General features: G+C 34.9%; 1 pseudogene; it reads left to right on the top strand.

The window, feature by feature from the left end:
• Nucleotides 1-18,335, top strand: part of LOC114102084 (STE20-related kinase adapter protein beta-like) — a 36,280-nt pseudogene extending 17,945 nt beyond the window's left edge.
• Nucleotides 18,336-19,965: the final 1,630 nt, after the last annotated feature.

Here is a 19,965-nt window from a genome sequence, read left to right as displayed (position 1 = left end):
ATTTTATAGAATCCTGAAGTTGTGTGTTTGTGTATGCTTTATTAATATACAATTTATATGCTGAGAAAAACAAGTGCACAATTTGATAAAGCTTTACAATTGTATAAACATGTATAACTATCTCCTTATCAAAATACATAAATTTCTATTATACACAAGAGTCCATGTTCCCACCAACTCAGCCTCTGACATTTTTTTCCACCCTAGTTATCTGTTTTATCATTCCTACATATGAAATATAATGCTATGTATTCTTTTGTGACACTCTTCTCTCACTGTATATAATAGTTTTGGGCAATGTTGTTAGGTTAAGAGAAATTTGTTTCTATTGCTGAACATTATTGCTGAGTACTATTATGTTTTTGCTGATATATAACAAGTATGTTATACATACACTTGTTGTATATTTGTATATTTCCAGTTTTAAATCACTATGAACATTTGTGTATGTTTTGGGGCTTTAAAACATACAAATATATTTCAGTAATCTTATCTCAATATTAAAGAGGGAGTCATTGGATGGATATGCATATGCATATGAGAACTGATAAAATTTCTAAAATTATCAGTTTATAAATAAAGAAAAAATTTATTCTCTCACCAAGATTGTATGAAATTTAAGTTGATAAATATGATTGTTAAAATTTGGTGTTGCCAGTTTTATTAATTGTTTGCAAAATATCATTATAGATATATTTTAACAATTTCCTAATAATGATTTCAAGCAATTCTTCCTGTGCTGCATGGCCACTTATACACATAATGTATGTTTTTTGAGGTGCTTTTCCATTTGATTTCAACCAATCTACTTATATTCTATGTTTCTATTTTTATACACTACCATGAGACAACTTATAATAAAATAAATTACAATTTGCTCATAATAATGTCAAAAACATAACAAACCAAGAAACAAATTTCACAAAGGACTTGCAAGACTTCTCTATATGCAAAACCTTCAGATCCAGGCATGGTGATGCATGCCTGTAATCATAGATACTCTGGAGGATGAGGCAGGAGGATCACTAGCTCAAGGCTAGCCTAGCTTGAACAACTTAGCAAGAGGTTTTTGCCTTAAATAAAAATTATAAAAGATGAAAATGTCTGGAGACTTAACTCAGATAGAGTGGACCAGGGTCAATCCCCAGTACTGAAAACAAAAAGGAAAAGACTTTAGAACAAGGTTGGAGAGATTTGCATGAGACTGACAGAGCTAGAGATAGATGAAGGTGACATAGAAATGAGGATATAGATAGATAAATACATTTTATCTCACATTCCTCTTGGTAACAATGTTTTGCTTACAACATAGATCATGACTTTGTTATATCTTTAGAGTTCATAATCATGGTGTATCTACCAAAAATTAGTTTTTTGCTTTTGAACATGGGCATTTACATTGTAAGTAACAGAATACTACTTTTTAGGTAAGGACAGCTTCACATAGATCTTTTATACATGTGACTGCTTCCTGTTTGAGTTGATATTTCTCTGCTTATTTAGGTTTAAACGAAACCAACTTGAATAACCTTTGGATGTTTAAAGTTTTTGTAGAATCCCCCCCCCCTTCTTCATGGAATTAATTCACATTTAAAAGAAGCTATACTCATTCTCTTAGGATATTCTGGCTGCTAGTTTTATAAGGTCAGTTTAGGGAATCTTGATTAATTTTGCCAGTTGATGGATTTTTTTCAATGATCCTTCATATTCAGGTTTTGTTCTCCTTACATTAACCAGATGTAGGATATTTTTCCTTAATTTCCACTAAATAGGAAAATCAAATTAAAAACAAAAATCAAATAAAACAATTCAGAGAAGCTGGATTCATGTTTAAAGGATATTAATAAAATTTCAAGAGACAGAAGGTCTGTATTTTAGAGAAAAAAGCTAAAAATAGCCCAGATTAGTTTTCTCTACAACCACACATCTTGCCCTACTCTTCCTGTCTCCTGCCCTCTTCACTGCATTTTCTTCTCTGATCACAACTGCATATTCATTTCTTTCCATAACAAATTTATTCATCTCCATCCTTTGATATCTTAAATTCCAATGGCCAAGACATTTGAACTTCATATTCCATAATCAAATATTTTATTAGTTCATTATCTGAAATGAGATAGAGCTATACTTAAAAGCAATTTAAGTTTCAGGTTTTAATACGAATTTTATTTATCAAACAAATATTTGTGTATTAAGTATCTGTATAATGCTACAAAAAATAAAATGATTAGATTTTATTGTTTCCATTCATATTTAAGTGAATGAATCTGTAAATAGATTAATGATGGTATAAATTATTGAAAAAATGAATGATTAGTTATATGATTTTGAAAGTCTTAATAGGGATGAATGCTAAGATAATTAAATCATGTCTTTCCAAAAATTCACTTTGCTTTCTTATTTTTATATTTACCTTTACTTTATTGTGTAGACTTTGTCATTTATATGTCTTTATTTCCCGAGTAAAGTCTTTACTTCCTATTACAGTCTTAGAATTTAGAAATAATTCCAAATAGTCTTAGTCCTCATCAAATCGTTTTTAATAAGAAAAACAGATAATATAACTAACTTATGTAGAACTAGATAAATAGTTGGTAGAAAACTGGACTTGTGACCATATCTCTTTATTTTTAAATTAGTAAAGGTCTGTATTGTAACATATTATTTCTGCTTTCATATTTTACTGATGAGAAAACTATAACCCAGATGTTTTATATTTTCCTAAGATCACAAATATAATTAGTGGTAAGGCAAAAATATTTAATGTGAAATATAAGAATCTGGCCTCTAAATTATAAACCAAGATATCTTATACTACTATGCATTATACTTGGTTGCAGTTAATAATTTGTGTAGAAACACAAAAACAAAAAAATTCAACAAAATTTGATATCAAAATATCTTGAATCTTGCTTATTTTGCATACTGCAATGTTGTTTTATTTTTCCACACCTTTTATTCATTGATCATTGAGGCAATTAAAAGTCTTATAATTTTTCTTGAGAATATAATTCATTGATTTATAAAAGACTAACTATGTAGACTCTCCTCAGAGAATAAGTAAAAGGGCAAGGTATAAGTTCCCTGAATAAAATTTGACCCTTTACCTACATAAATTCAAAAGGACTCATTTTATTACTACATAGTATAATTTTTACACATAGCTTTAAATAACAAGTCTTATTGGTATAAGTGCTATGTTTAAAAATCTTTGGATCTCAATTTACTTAGCTAACAATATTTGATGACTTTCATATATCTACAATTCATTCCTAATACTTTTGATAAACTTACCTGTGCTCTCATAAATTTTATGTTCTGAACCATCTATTTCTCTGCTGTATGGTTCATTTTATTGTTTATTTTATGATATATAGAGCAAAACTTGCAATTTTCTCTCTCCTATTTGGCTGCTATGTCACAAATTACTTTTCATGACATATACAATGTCTTCTAACCTTTGAAAGTTTTGCTTTTGTTGAAAATTTATCATTATTCTCCCAGAAAGTATTTTATGTTTACCCTATCAGATCATTTTAACTGTCACTATGTGCACTTTCTATCCTATTAAATATGAGTCATGGCCTTCTCCACATAGTGATGATGAAATAATTTTAAGCCCATAGTTAATAAACTATGTTTTGGCCATCAGCTTGATCTTAAGTGAATACCAAAAGTTTAGGAAGCTGTTTTGTGAACATATTTGCTCACACAACTTCGTAGCAGTATCAAGAAAATGAAATCGGAAAATAAGAAAGACCAGACATATTATAATCACTCTAATAAGAAACATGATTTTAATTTAAAATATATATATATTTATCACTCTTGCCTATTTATAACTGAAGATTTTTTGAGGGGTACTGGGGATTTAACTCAGGGGCACTCAACCACTGAGCCACATCCCCAGCACTATTTTGTATTTTATTTAGAGACAGGGTCTCACTGAGCTGCTTAGCACCTCACCTGTTGCTGAGCTTGGCTTAAACGTGCAATCCTCCTGTAAGCCTCCTGAGTTGCTGGAATTACAAATGTGTACCATCACACCCAGCTTTAAAACTGAAATTTGTATAAAAATCAAACTATTTGATAAAAGAAAATACAATATTATAAAGCTTGAAATTATATTTTAAACGTTGTCTTAAGAAATCATTTTCATATGCTAATATAAAAAGAAAAGGATCTCTGACCATCCTTGTTCTGTGGAATGCCTGTTGGAAACAAAGCAGAATTGAAGCCAGTGGTTCAAGCCGCAATTTCAGCAGTCCCAGCTCTTGAGGTAGGAGGATCTCATGTTCGAAGCCAGCCTCAGCAAATTGACAAGGCCCTAAGCAATTTAGTGAGACCCTGTCTCAAAATAAAAGACAAAATGGGCTGGGGATGTGGCTTAGTGGTAAAACCCCTCTAGATTCAATCACCAGTAGCCTGCCCACTGTCCCCAAAGAAGCAAAGCAACATTGAAAATTACATGAAATAACAGGAAAGAGCTAATATATTTCCCACTGATAAATGACATCATGATTATTCCTGAACAGATAACAAAACTGGTATAAGACAAAATGAAGAAACTTGAATTACAATATTGAATATTGTATTTCTTTAGCCTACTGCTAAAAGCAGTATTCCATGAAATACCAAAGATCAATGAGCCTTCTAGTACTATCCCACCATTTTCCAAGAAATGACAAACATTCTCTAGTATCTGTGTGGATATTTAAAGGACCTACAACAGCTAGATGATTCTGAAAAGATAATTTTAAAAAAGTGGAAAAACTTAGCTCTCTGCTTTGAATTTACTACCCAATATTGGTGCAAGTTTAAAATGTAAATTAAAGAAATAGAACACAACCTGAATAGATCATCATATATAGGCCATCTGTAAATAGATGTCTACCTATACATGTGAACACACACACACACACACACACACACGTACACACACATGTCGATCCATATCCATCCCAAATTTTTTAAGAAAATATTTCAAGCTTATTCATTTCAGCCTTCCAAAAAAATATGGTATAGCTAAAGTGAATAATCACAAACAGCCTAGATTAGTTTCTCAAACTTTTTATTATCACCTCTTACCATTCATTTTAGACTTTTCTTTTAGAATTATTTAAGACTTTCTTTTTTCCTACTTATCTTTTAACCTCTGAAAAATAAATTTTTATCTTTTTCTGATCATGCCACTAATCAGGAAGCTCAAAGTCTGTAAAAATCCTGAGGTTCTGATGAATTCTGTATTGTTTAGGAACACCATTTTTGCATCTAGAACAGAAGCTTTTGTTCTACGGCAATCAAATAGTGTCCTTCAGTGGAGTCTGTGGGGGTTTTTAAATTCAAAATATCTGATTCAGATGCTTGATATATACTTGAAAGGAAATTGCTAGATTATTACTAACTGTGAAATTCAGAGGGCTTTCACAAGAAATAGCAACAGTTGATTCTGGGTAATGTAAACAAATGGATAAATTACAAATAACAGTAGAGCTGAGGTAGCTCAGCAGAGTTCCTTGAAAAATTAGAATTTCCATGGACAAGAAAGTTTACTGGAACTGTTCGTTGCACAGTTTGCCTCATTATTTGATCAGTGGTTGAACCATTCAGTGTCCACCCTTATGACATTTGCTAGGTGATCTGAACACTGTGAAAATCTCCCAGTCAAGCCAAAATTTGCTACTTGGTCCATTGATAGGAATTTCTAAATTAAAAGTTGTGAGCTGTGATAAATCTGTATATTGTAAAACTCTAGTGAAAAAAAAAAAGTGAAGTAACTCTACACAACAGGCAGAGCTGAAAATCAGAGTGCATTGGGAAGTAGGCTTCTGACCAAGGAATATATCTGTGTATTGATTATTAGGCAGAAGTCAATGACCTTGTGGTATGTTCAGGCCAAATCCCTTATAAGTGATTCAGTTAAGGAAGTCCCTATAGAAACCAAAATGGGTCAAGTATACACCCAACATAAAGATAAATTTCTAGCTTGGGTAGGTGATTCAAATATAGTGAATGTGTTTTACTCAGATCTCTAAAATCAAACAACTTGACTGATGAAATGACAAACAAGGGTGTGCTAAATTCATGTACTAAGAGTGAATTACAACACATTCATTGTGCACCTGTTGGAGGGACTTTAATTAATATCCACATGGAGCAGGGAGAAAGGATACTGCTAATACTAGTACTGCTAATTATACTTCACATAATTATTAACCAGAAAATGACCTAAGAAATTCTTACCTAAGAGTCTTTTAAGCACGTCTCTTTATATTGTGGTCTTTAAATTGCTTATGGTAAAATAACTTGAATTTATGGAATGAAGCTATTTGAAGAACAATGTTACTTGCTTAGGCCCTCCAATGAAGTATTAAAAACTAAGGTGTAAACCAAGTGACTTCCTCTGAGCTAATTTGTGATACATACTTAGCATTCTTCCCTTACTCTAACAACAAAATATGTGTTATTACTGAGAAAAACACCTTGTTTGGTTTTTCATTTTGAAAACTTCATTTCATTAGGAGTCTTTTCCCTAATAGATGTTGCTGCATTTACACTTACTTTTTACTTTTATGCTTTATCTAATCATAACTCATACAGAGCTAATTGGCTTTTAAAATAGAAAGTTATATGGGTTTCTGATTTAAAGCATCTGTATCTTAATTACACACTAAAATAATTCAAATTTTCTCCACATTACTCAAAATGCACAGGGTTTTAAGTGTTTTCAGTTAATGTTTGTAAAGGTGGACAATGTATGTACTTAAATTATTTGTGTTTGATTCTGTTTTCTTGATTTTTTGGCATGTGGATATCCAATTGTTTAAGCATTTTTTTTTTGTTAAAATTACCTTGTACATTGGCCAAAATTAGGTGATTAATGTATTTAGTCTTGAAAAATCTTTAAAACACTGTGAAACAAACTAGATTTAGAGTTTTTTTCATAAGCATGATTTTGTGGAAAAAAAATTCCTTTTAAAATAAATAACTATTCAGATTTTCTTTTCTTTTTTTAAAAATTTTTTATTGTTGGTTGTTCAAAACATTACATAGTTCTTGATATACCATATTTCACACTTTGATTCAAGTGGGTTATGAGCTCCCATTTTTACCCCATATACAGATTGCAGAATCACATCAGTTACACATCCATTGATTTACATATTGCCATACTAGTGTCTGTTGTGTTCTGCTGCCTTTCCTATCCTCTACTATCCCCCCTCCCCTCCCCTCCCATCCCCTCTTCTCTCTCTGCCCCCTCTACTGACATTCATTTGTCCCCCTTGTATTATTATCCCCCTTTCCCCTCACTTCCTCATGTATGTACTTTTGTATAACTCTGAGGGTCTCCTTCCATTTCCATGCAATTTCCCTTCTCTCTCCCTTTCCCTCCCACCTCTCATCCCTGTTTAATGTTAATCTTCTTCTCATGCTCTTCGACCCTACTCTGTTCTTAGTTACTCTCCTTATATCAAAGAAGACATTTGGCATTTGTTTTTTAGGGATTGGCTAGCTTCACTTAGCATAATCTGCTCTAATGCCATCCATTTCCCTGTAAATTCTATGATTTTGTCATTTTTTTAATGCAGAGTAATACTCCATTGTGTATAAATGCCACATTTTTTTATCCATTCATCTATTGAAGGGCATCTAGGTTGGTTCCACAGTCTTGCTATTGTGAATTGTGCTGCTATGAACATCGATGTAGCAGTGTCCCTGTAGAATGCTCTTTTTAGGTCTTTAGGGAATAGACCAAGAAGGGGAATAGCTGGGTCAAATGGTGGCTCCATTCCCAGCTTTCCAAGAAATCTCCATACTGCTTTCCAAATTGGCCGCACCAATTTGCAGTCCCACCAGCAATGTACAAGTGAACCTTTTTCCCCACATCCTCGCCAGCACTTGTTGTTGTTTGACTTCATAATGGCTGCCAATCTAACTGGAGTGAGATGGTATCTTAGGGTGATTTTGATTTGCATTTGTCTGACTGCTAGAGATGGTGAGCATTTTTTCATGTACTTGTTGATTGATTGTATGTCCTCCTCTGAGAAGTGTCTGTTCAGGTCCTTGGCCCATTTGTTGATTGGGTTGTTTGTTCTCTTATTGTCTAATTTTTTGAGTTCTTTGTATACTCTGGATATTAGGGCTCTATCTGAAGTGTGAGGAGTAAAGATTTGTTCCCAGGATATAGGCTCTCTATTTACCTCTCTTACTGTTTCTTTTGCTGAGAAAAAACCTTTTAGTTTGAGTAAGTCCCATTTGTTGATTCTAGTTATTAACTTTTGTGCTATGGGTGTCCTATTGAGGAATTTGGAGCCCGACCCCACAGTATGTAGATCGTAGCCAACTTTTTCTTGTATCAGATGTCGTGTCTCTGATTTGATATCAAGCTCCTTGATCCATTTTGAATTAACTTTTGTGCATGGCGAGAGAAAGGGATTCAGTTTCATTTTGTTGCATGTGGATTTCCAGTTTTCCCAGCACCATTTGTTGAAGATGCTATCCTTCCTCCATTGCATGCTTTTAGCCCCTTTATCAAATATAAGATAGTTGTAGTTTTGTGGATTGGTTTCTGTGTCCTCTATTCTGTACCATTGGTCCACCAGCCTGTTTTGGTACCAGTACCATGCTGTTTTTGTTACTATTGCTCTGTAGTATAGTTTGAAGTCTGGTATCGCTATACCGCCTGATTCACACTTCCTGCTTAGCATTGTTTTTGCTATTCTGGGTCGTTTATTTTTCCATATGAATTTCATGATTGCTTTCTCTATTTCTACAAGAAATGCCGTTGGGATTTTGATTGGCATTGCATTAAACCTATAGAGAACTTTTGGTAATATCGCCATTTTGATGATGTTAGTTCTGCCTATCGATGAACAGGGTATATTTTTCCATCTTCTAAGATCTTCTTCTATTTCTCTCTTTAGGGTTCTGTAGTTTTCATTGTATAAGTCTTTCACCTCTTTTGTTAGGTTGATTCCCAAGTATTTTATTTTTTTTGAAGATATTGTGAATGGAGTGGTTGTCCTCATTTCCATTTCAGAGGATTTGTCGCTGATATACAGGAATGCCTTTGATTTATGCATGTTGATTTTATATCCTGCCACTTTGCTGAATTCATTTATTAGCTCTAATAGTTTCTTTGTAGACCCTTTTGGGTCTGCTAGGTATAGAATCATGTCATCAGCAAATAGTGATAATTTAAGTTCTTCTTTTCCTATTTTGATGCCTTTAATTTCTTTCATCTGTCTAATTGCTCTGGCCAGTGTTTCGAGAACTATGTTGAACAGAAGTGGTGAGAGAGGGCATCCCTGTCTTGTTCCAGATTTTAGAGGGAATGCCTTCAATTTTTCTCCATTCAGAATGATGCTAGCCTGAGGCTTATCATAGATTGCTTTTACAATATTGAGGTATGTTCCTGTTATCCCTAGTTTTTCTAGAGTTTTGAACATAAAGGGATGCTGTACTTTGTCGAATGCTTTTTCTGCATCTATCGAGATGATCATATGGTTCTTATTTTTAAGTCTATTGATGTGGTGAATAACATTTATTGATTTCCGTATATTGAACCAGCCTTGCATCCCAGGGATGAATCCTACCTGATCATGGTGCACAATTTTTTTGATATGTTTTTGTATCCGATTCGCCAGAATTTTATTGAGGATTTTTGCATCTAGGTTCATTAGAGATATTGGTCTGTAGTTTTCTTTCTTTGAAGTGCCTTTGTCTGGTTTAGGTATCAGGGTGATGTTGGCCTCGTAGAATGAATTTGGAAGTTCTCCCTCTTTTTCTATTTCCTGAAGTAGCTTGAAAAGTATTGGTATTAGTTCCTCTTTAAAGGTTTTGTAAAACTCTGCTGTATACCCATCCGGTCCTGGGCTTTTCTTAGTTGGTAGTCTTTTGATGGTTTCTTCTATTTCCTCAATTGATATTGGTCTGTTTAGGTTGTCTATATCCTCCTGACTCAATCTGGGCAGATCATATGACTTAAGAAATTTATCGATGCCTTCACTATCTTCTAATGTATTGGAGTATAAGGATTCAGAATAATTTTTGATTATCTTCTGTATTTCTGAAGTGTCTGTTGTGATATTGCCTTTTTCATCCCGTATGTTAGTAATTTGAATTCTCTCTCTTCTTCTCTTTGCTAACATGGCTAAGGGTCTGTCGATTTTGTTTATTTTTTCAAAGAACCAACTTTTAGTTTTGTCAATTTTTTCAATTGTTTCTTTTGTTTCGATTTCATTAATTTCAGCTCTGATTTTCATTATTTCTTGCCTTCTAATTCTTTTTCTGTTGTTTTCCTCTTCTTTTTCTAGGATTTTGAGATGAAGTATGAGATCATTTATTTGTTGGTTTTTTCTTTTTTTAAGGAATGAACTCCAAGCAATGAATTTTCCTCTTAGAACTGCTTTCAATGTGTCCCATAGATTCCGATATGTTGTGTCTGTGTTTTCATTTATCTCTAAGAATTTTTAAATTTCCTTCTTGATGTCTTCTATAACCCATTGATCATTCAGTAACCTATTGTTCATTCTCCAAGTGATGTATGCTTTTTCCTTCCTTCTTTTATTGTTGATTTTCAGTTTCATTCCATTATGATCAGATAAGATGCATGGTATTATCTCTACTCCTTTATATTGTCTAAGAGTTGCCCTGTGACATAATATGTGATCTATTTTTGAGAAGGATCCATGTGCTGCTGAGAAAAAAGTGTAACTGCTTGATGTTGGGTAGTATATTCTATATATGTCAATTAAGTCTAGGTTATTAATTATGTTATTGAGTTCTATAGTTTCCTTATTCAACTTTTGTTTGGAAGTTCTGTACATTGGTGAGAGAGGTGTGTTGAAGTCTCCCATGATTATTGTATGGTGGTCTATTAGACTCTTGAACTTGAGAAGAGTTTGTTTGATGAACATAGCTGCACCATTGTTAGGGGCATATATATTTATGATAGTTATGTCTTGTTGGTGTATGGTTCCCTTGAGCAGTATGTAGTGTCCCTCTTTATCCCTTTTGATTAACTTGGGCTTGAAATCTATTTTATTTGTTATGAGTATGGACACACCTGCTTGTTTCCGAAGTCCATATGAGTGATATGATTTTTCCCAACCTTTCACCTTCAGCCTATGTATGTCTTTTCCTATCAAATGCATCTCCTGTAGGCAGCATATTGTTGGGTCTTGTTTTGTGATCCATTCTACTAGCCTGTGTCTCTTAATTGGTGAGTTTAAGCCATTAACATTTAGGGTTATTATTGAGATATGGGTTGTTCTTCCAGCCATATGTGTTTATTTATGTTACTAAACATGGTTTGTTTTCCTCTTTGATTATTTTTCCCCCCTTTACTGTCCTACCTCCCACTGTTGGTTTTCATTGTTATTTTCCATTTCCTCTTCCTGTAATGTTTTGCCAAGGATGTTTTGAAGAGATGGTTTTCTATTTGCAAATTCTTTTAACTTTTGTTTATCATGGAAGGTTTTAATTTCATCTTCCATCCTGAAGCTTAATTTTGCTGGAAACACAATTCTTGGTTGGAACCCATTTTCTTTCAGTGTTTGAAATATGTTATTCCAGGATCTTCTAGCTTTCAGAGTCTGTGTTGAAAGATCAGCTGTTATCCTGATTGGCTTACCCCTAAATGTAATCTGCTTCCTTTCTCTTGTAGCTTTTAAAATTCTCTCCTTATTCTGTATGTTGGGCATCTTCATTATAATGTGTCTAGGTGTGGATCTCTTATGATTTTGCACATTCGGCATCCTGTAGGCTTCTAGGATTTGGGATTCTGTCTCATTCTTCAAGTCTGGGAAGTTTTCTCCTATTATTTCATTGAATAGATTGCTCATTCCTTTGGTTTGAAACTCTGTCCCTTCCTGTATCCCAATGACTCTTAAATTTGGTCTCTTGATGTTATCCCATATTTCTTGGATGTTCTGCTCATGGTTTCTTAACAGTCTTGCTGAGCTGTCTATGTTCTTTTCAAGTTGAAATACTTTATCTTCATTGTCTGATGTTCTATCTTCTAAGTGTTCTACTCTGCTGGTAGTATTCTCCATTGAGTTTTTAAGTTGGTTTATTGCTTCCTGCATTTCTAGGATTTCTGTTTGTTTGTTTTTTATAACCTCTATCTCCCTGTATAGTTGATCTTTTGCGTCTTGGATTTGTTTATGTAATTCATTGTTGAAGTGATCTTTCATTGTCTGATTTTGCTGTTTGATGTCTTCCTTGAGACTCCAGATCATCTGAAGCATGTATATCCTGAATTCTTTATCTGAATTCCATCTGCTGCAGCTATTACCTCTTCTAACGTTGAGTTGACCTGCATTGCTTGTGGTCCTTTCTTTCCTTGTCTCTTCATACTGTTCGCGTTCCTTTCTACTTGGTGAAACTGTTGTGCTATTGAATTTTCCCCCTATATATTTATATTGGTCTTGTATAGTTGCAAAGTCTCCCTCGCAGGCGCGGGCAGCGGCTCTGCCCCTCCTCCAATTGGGGCAATGTGCCTACCTCGCCGGCAGGCCGCTGGGCCTGCTCTGCCAGTCGGTAGCAGGTCTGCCTACCTTTCAGGTGCGGGCAGTGGCTCTGTCCCTCTGCGGGCCGCTAGGCTTGTTCTGTTGGTGGTCGCAGTTCTGCCTTCTTTGCAGGCGCAGGCAGCGGCACTGCCCCTCTGCAGGCCTCTGGGGCTGTTCTGCCGGTGGGTGGCAGGCCCGCCTACCTTGCAGGCGCGGGGGGGGGCGGCTCTACCCTTCCTCAGGCCACTGGGCCTGTTCTGTCTGTCGGTTGCAGGTCTGGCCTGTTCTGTTGGTGGTCACAGTTCCGTATACCTTGCAGGCACGGGGGGAGGGGGCGGCTCTGCCTCTCAGCAGGCCGCTGCGCCTGTTCTGCCAGTGGGTCGCAGGCCCGCCTACCTTGCAGGAGTGGTTGACAGCTCTGCCCCTCCGCGGGCCACTGGGCCTTTTCTGTCGGTGGTCACAGTTCCACCTACCTGGCAGGCGCGGGGGGTGGGGGGCGGCTCTGCCCCTCAGCAGGCCGCTGGGCCTGTTCTGTGGGTGGTCACAGTTCCGTCTACCTTGCCGGCGCAGGGGGAGGGGGTGGGTCTGCCTCTCAGCAGGCCGCTGCTCCTCTTCTGCCGGTGGGTCGCAGGCCCGCCTACCTTGCAGGAGTGATTGGAAGCTCTGCCCCTCCGCGGGCCACTGGGCCTTTTCTATGGGTGGTCACAGTTCCACCTACCTGGCAGGCGCGGGGGTTGGGGGGCGGCTCTGCCCCTCAGCAGGCCGCTGGGCCTGTTCTGTGGGTGGTCACAGTTCCGTCTACCTTGCCGGCGCAGGGGGAGGGGGTGGCTCTGCCTCTCAGCAGGCTGCTGCTCCTCTTCTGCAGGTGGGTCGCAGGCCCGCCTACCTTGCAGGAGTGATTGGAAGCTCTGCCCCTCCGCGGGCCACTGGGCCTTTTCTGTGGGTGGTCACAGTTCTGCCTACCTGGCAGGTGCGGGGGGTGGGGGGCGGCTCTGCCCCTCAGTAGGCCGCTGGGCCTGTTCTCCAGATTTTCTTTTCTGTCCGGCAAAATTTTATAATTTGTTCTTGTTGAGGAATTGGTCATTTTATAAATGATTCACAATATTTAGTGAAAATAAATTATTATAGCCCTTATATAAAACAGAATGCAGCTCCCAAAAAAATTAAAAATTAAATTATGACCATTTTAGTCCCACTTATTGGTATGTATACAAAAAGAAATTAAATCATTATTTCAAAAACTCCCCTTTTTTGATTGCAATATTATTTATAATAGATATGGTAGCAACTGAATTGTCTATCCACAAGAATATGGAATTTGTGTGTGTGCATGTACTACATTTCTATGTGTATATTACATTTCTTATTTTATATATATATATATATATATATATATATATATATATATATACATTATATATATATATCACATTTCATATATATATATAAAATCAATGATCATACAGACATACAGATCAAGGAGGAAATGAGATGAGGTAGGTTAAATAGTACAAAGTTTCAAATAAAAAGAACACTGCTGTTTTGAAATTGACTTTGCTCATTTTAACATAGCTAAGCCAGCTGTCTCATTGTCTCCACATAGCTTGTTCTTCACCAATTACTTTCATTTTATGTGTCTATGTATTTTATGATAGTCTTCTTTTAATCCACTGTAATAATATTTACCACTTAAGTATTTTTTATTTTTGCCATTTTTCTACTCTACCTCCTCCCCTAGTTTCTTTTGAGTTAGTTAATATTTTGAGCTATTGAGATAAGTAATGGCAAGTTTTTATATACTTTTTCTACATATTATAGTGTATCTTTATAGCATACCTAAATGTGGTCAAATAATATTATTTAAATAAAATTATATCTAAGCTTTTCAACATTAATTTCATTAACTTTTTCTTAACACTTGTACTTTTTGCATAAATTTTAGTCTGACATGTTATAAAACTCACACTATATTACTGTTATTTGAGTTTAAAAGAAGCAACATTATTTTAGCAATATTAAGTATGATGATAAAAATTCCCTGGCTTATACTTATCCTTCTACCCTGGCTTATACTTATACTTATTTATTCTTTCTGTTGCTCTGAATTCCTCTTCGTGGGTTTAAGCTTCTTTTTGATATATACTTCCTATAATTTGAAGTGTATCTTTCATTATTGCTTGTAATTAGATTTTTCTGGCAACAGTATCTCTCCTTTTGTTTATCTAAATGTGTCTTTATTGCATATTTTTGAACCATTTTTACTGGATATAGATTATAGTTTGTCAAATATTCTTTTTTATTTTTCCCCAGCACTTCAAAGATATCTTTCATTGTCCTGTGGCTTCAATTATCTTTAGAGAAGTAAATCAATATTCTTCCCATTATCCCCTGCTATAATAAATATGTGTGTATATGTATATACATATACACACAAATATACACATATATATGTATATATAACATTTTTTCTTCTGTAAAAAAATTTAAAAAGATGACAGTAAAAATTACCAAATAGTATAGCAGAATTTTTATGCTGATGAAAAAGGGAAATAATTTATTTACAATAATAAATATCTGGAGGAGGAAAAAATGATTCACATATGAATTTAATAGCTTACCGTATGACTCAATAATACACTAGAATTCATTTCATTCATTTTTTAAGCTTGCCTTTCTATTTCTACCTTGTACACTTCATTTGCAGTAGATTTAGCTGTTAATATTTAAAATTCATTCCTTGAAAGATTTGCTGAGCTGAACTTAATGTTAAATAACTTAAATTGTTTTCTTGTAGTGATTGAGTGTTAGAGAAAGCAAATGTGAAAGGTTTCGTGGTCAATTATACCAGGTAATTTGATGCCAAGTTCACAATGCAAAACTATTTTTATACATTACTTAATAACATTTACAAAGCAAATGTCAAATGAACATAGATTCTATCTTGCATTACTTAAATTATTTTATTTAGACTTGATTTTAGGAAACCCATTTCTTACCCAAAGCAGAAATCATTTATATGAGCTCTCTAAAATGTTTGGTGGTATCTGTAATTGTTACAGGATTGTATGCCACTTAAGAGTAAATTGGAAATGTTGTGAAAATTCACTATACATTGTTCTTAAAATAAAAGACATATTTTGTCATCCTTTTTATCATGTTTGCTTTTTAAGGGCCTTTCCATTTAAAAATTATTTCAGTTACATATTACTAGATTATCAATATTCATAACTAACATCAAATTTAATAGAATTCTATATAATAGTCCTATTTATCATTTTTTAAAACCTATCTTTAGTCTATATAATTATTAATTGGGAAATTATGAATTCTTCCTGTGTATGCATGTGTTTTTGTGGTGTTACAGATTGAACTCAGGGCTTCGTGCATTTTCTAGGCAAGCGTCCTACCAATGAACTATACCCTCAACCCTGAGATCTTGTTCATCAATACTAAAGCTATCTTTACCTCATTATGATTTTCTTTTCTTCTAAACCACTTACGTCAATTTTTTTCCTTAATTATCTGTATATGATTCTATTTTTTCATATTTGATGGAGGTTTTAGGTCAAAACAAAATTTATTTCCTGATATAGTGGAAATTTCTTCCTCGTTGAGAAAAATGAAGGTGGGATGGTGATACCCAGGTGGAGGACTATGAGTTCATTCATTAGATTATTTAACAATTATTGGACATCTAACAACTACTGTAGGTTGGACTTAGCAGTTATTGTTCATATATTTATTTTTCTTTTCTATCACATTCATTAATTAATTCAACAAATAATTATCAACAGTGACAAACAGAAGTGTTCTGGAAATTGGGTTTATATATATGTAGATAAACAAATTAAACAAAACCTCCGTTCTTATGGTACATACATGCTGGTGTAAAGACACATACAGATGAATGGATAAATAGGTAACTGGATCATAGACTAGGATAATAATGAGATCTATGAATAAAATTAAGCAGAATAAGGAATTAGAAGAAGGCTTTGATTTTAGTTTAGGTGGTGCCATGGGGGAAAAAACAAACAAACAAACAACAACAACAACAACAAAAAAAAAAAAACAGCTGTTCTGGCTGATCAGAGTTCCAGGCCAATTGCAGCCCTGCAACTCTCCTGTGCCTGTAGTCCATACTGAGAGCAGGTTTAGTGCACACTCCAACCGTCTGTGAGCCAGTCTCTACTAGGTATGACACTTCTGCATCTTGAAAGGAAATTAAATCAAAACTCTTCTTTGGAATAGATGGATTTTCTCTCTTGTTGTGCACTAAAGTGATTCAGTGACTTGTTTGGACTGTTTCTGTATTTCACAAACACAAATTGGATCATTCAGACCTAACAAACAGTTTGGCCAATGTGCCAACTCTTCCTGGTCCCCTCCATCTACAACAGCCTTTAGAGTGATATGTTCCATCAGTGTTTCTCACTATTAACTGCAAGTGGAAATAGGAAAAGGATGCGATAACTTCTGTCCATCTCACAAGGCATACTCTCCCAGGAACACTGGTAACTATAAAATTAAAAGGAAAAAAAAAAGAAAGAGAGAGGGAATTTCATTAAAATAGCAGAAATATCAGTCAGGTTTACTTAGTTGGACTTAGCAGTTAAGTTGATAAAGGAATAAAGAAACGTCAGTTGAATTGACAAAGGAGGAGTAAGAAGGGACAGGAAAAGGAAAAGCATTGCAATGAATCTAACCGAGCTTCACATGTTCATGCATGGCTATGGCATAGTGGGTTCCAGCATCAGTGTATCCACAGGACTTTAATTGGAAAAAAGAAACAGTAAACTGTACATGGAGCACAGGGAGGAGAGTTTGGCGGAAGTGCTAGGGATTCAATTGGAACAGATGAGTTCAGTTCCATGCCTTTATGATAAAGTCAAGGGATATCCTAGTGTTGTAATAACTTATAAGAATAAAAGTTTTTTTTTTTTTTTTTAAACTACAAGGTTAAAAAACAACAATAAAGAATGCCTGAAAGCTTTAGGGAAAGCAGTGATTCTAGTCCACTTTTCCTGGCAACACAATATTACAACAAAGATAGTTTTCATTGTTGGCATCTGGCTTTGGGGTATTTCACTGTTTAGAGCTTACAGTTTATCATATTAGCTCTTAGGGCTAACTTTCCTAAAAAAAATGAGTAAAACTTTAATAAAAACCATTTTCTTTGAAAAAGAGGTGTGTTGAACTGTCTAAACCAAAATGACTGTATTCAGAGGATTTCCATGGATATAATGTGAAGTTAGATGTTTGAATTATAGCATATGAATTAGCAAGTGAGCAAATACTTTTCCAGGACATTAACAGAACTCAAATGCTGTACAGAAGCTGAAAGGTACTTTGTATAGTCCTCTGGATGTCAGCATTTTCCCTCTCAGTGAGACTCCATTTTAAAGAATCCTTGATCAGGTGTAGATTCTAGGACTGGAGAAAAGTCAACTTGTCACCAGTGGAACTCATATAGTCAATAGTGGCCAATTGTATACCTCATCCTCATAAACCTTTTCCCCTGCCTTCTTACTTAGTATAGTAAGCTTAGATTGCAGCAAAATCGTGAGTATAGGCCACCAGCAAGCAGTTTATTGTCCCACATATCAATCACACACATGAAAGAAAGCCAGGATTTAGTACTCTTACTGTTGCCTCCTCCTTATAACAACCTTATGACACAGCCCCTGGCTGCCTTGGATTGAACCAGAATGTGATTTTCCTGATGAAAAAGACTCAAACTGGAAATTTCTGGACAGCCAACTTAATCTTGTGTCCATTATATTTGACATTTTCTTCTTGCCGCTTTCTCCCCTGTATTTCTGAGTATAAATTCCAGAATTACACTTGAAAACACAGTTGGTGCACTGGAGAATCTATCATTTTTAAACCCCTCTGTTCACAGGGGTATGAAGTTATAGAACCTCTATTTAGAGTGCTTTCAAACTCCAGGGAACCATCAGAATTATGAATCTAGCTACACTTAGTGTCATCTATTCTTAAATCTTTTTTCCCAAGCTGTGACTCTTTTTTCTTGATCTCTCAATATAATTTTTGAGCTAGTTAATTTTTTCAACATTTCTGCTGTTCTCTTGAGAATGAGTGCTCAGTAGACAGTACTTCCAAGCAATTCTTCCACTTCCAGATTCTTCAGCCTCTTGATCAGCTGTTGTTAAAACAATAGGCTAGTTTATTCTGATATCAATTCCTTTATTGAAGAAAGAAAAGTATTTATCCTTTCCCTTTTTCTTCTGTTGAAACATGATACCATTAAACTGAGCCACACTCAAATTAAATATTTCACTTGAAATACATAGAGGAGATATAATTTGTTCTTTCTAAAAGAGGAGTTAAAGTAACATTTTTCTTTCTAAGTAAGTTATAGATCCTAAATTCATGAACTCTGAGGGAGCTCAATAAAGATTTATTCAATCAACAAAAAAGGGCTTTTCAAAGGTCTTTCAGATATTTGGAGAAATAGGCAATAAAAATCACAGAAATCTCTGCAGATGAATGATCAGATAACAGAGCAAAAATAATAAAAGTCTGAGATGTGAGCAAGGAGACCTTTATGGCTTTGAGATTATGAATGACAATAGAAAATTATTGTCAAAATCATCTCCATTTTCAAATTTAAATTCCTCCAAAATTCCAATACAATTTCTCTTGAAAATTAAAGTTACAGGACTCTTAGAAATGTTCACAGTAACTGTTTTCTTTATTCAAGTGGAATTTTTTTCAATGTGTTCTCTCATCTGTAAGGAGAGTTATTAGCCAGAGTAACAGTGTTGACTGTATGGCTTATAGTAGCCACATTTTGCTCCACTTGGTCAAACACCAGCTATATTCTTCTTTAACCTCATTTACCTTGGTCACACAAATGTGAATGCACTATAACTTATGCCTCATTATCTTTTGTTTTTCTTCTAATACCCTGTTACTTTCGTTCATGTTCCCTGATTATGTTGACTTAACACATTTTATTGCTAATAACCCAATACAGAATATTTAAAGTATATGTAGCTATGTGATAATACCTTGGGTTAGTCATCTTTTCATTACTGTGACCAAAATAACTGACAAGAACAACTTAGAGGAGGAAAGATTATTTCAGGATCATAGTTTCAGAGGTCTCAGTTCATGGACTGTGAACTCCATTGCTCTGGGCCTGATGAGAGGAAGAATATCACAGCAGAAAGAGAAGGGTAAGGTGGAGGAATGGTGCTCAGCACACACACACACACACACACACACACACGGGGGGGGGGGGAGAGAGAGAGGTCAGGGACAATTTATAAACCCCCAAGGCACACTCCAAGTGAACTATTTCCTCCAGGCACACCCTACCTGCCTATAGTTACCACCTAGTATAGTAAGTCTTTCAAATTTTTAAACTGTTAAATGAATTAATCCCCTTATTAGATTATAGCTTTTAATCATTTTACCTATGAATAAT

The sequence above is a fragment of the Marmota flaviventris genome, chromosome 7, assembly GCF_047511675.1.
Source record: "Marmota flaviventris isolate mMarFla1 chromosome 7, mMarFla1.hap1, whole genome shotgun sequence".
NCBI lineage: Eukaryota > Metazoa > Chordata > Mammalia > Rodentia > Sciuridae > Marmota > Marmota flaviventris.
Note: the sequence above shows the minus strand (reverse complement) of the source record. Positions and strands in the feature narration are given on the sequence as shown.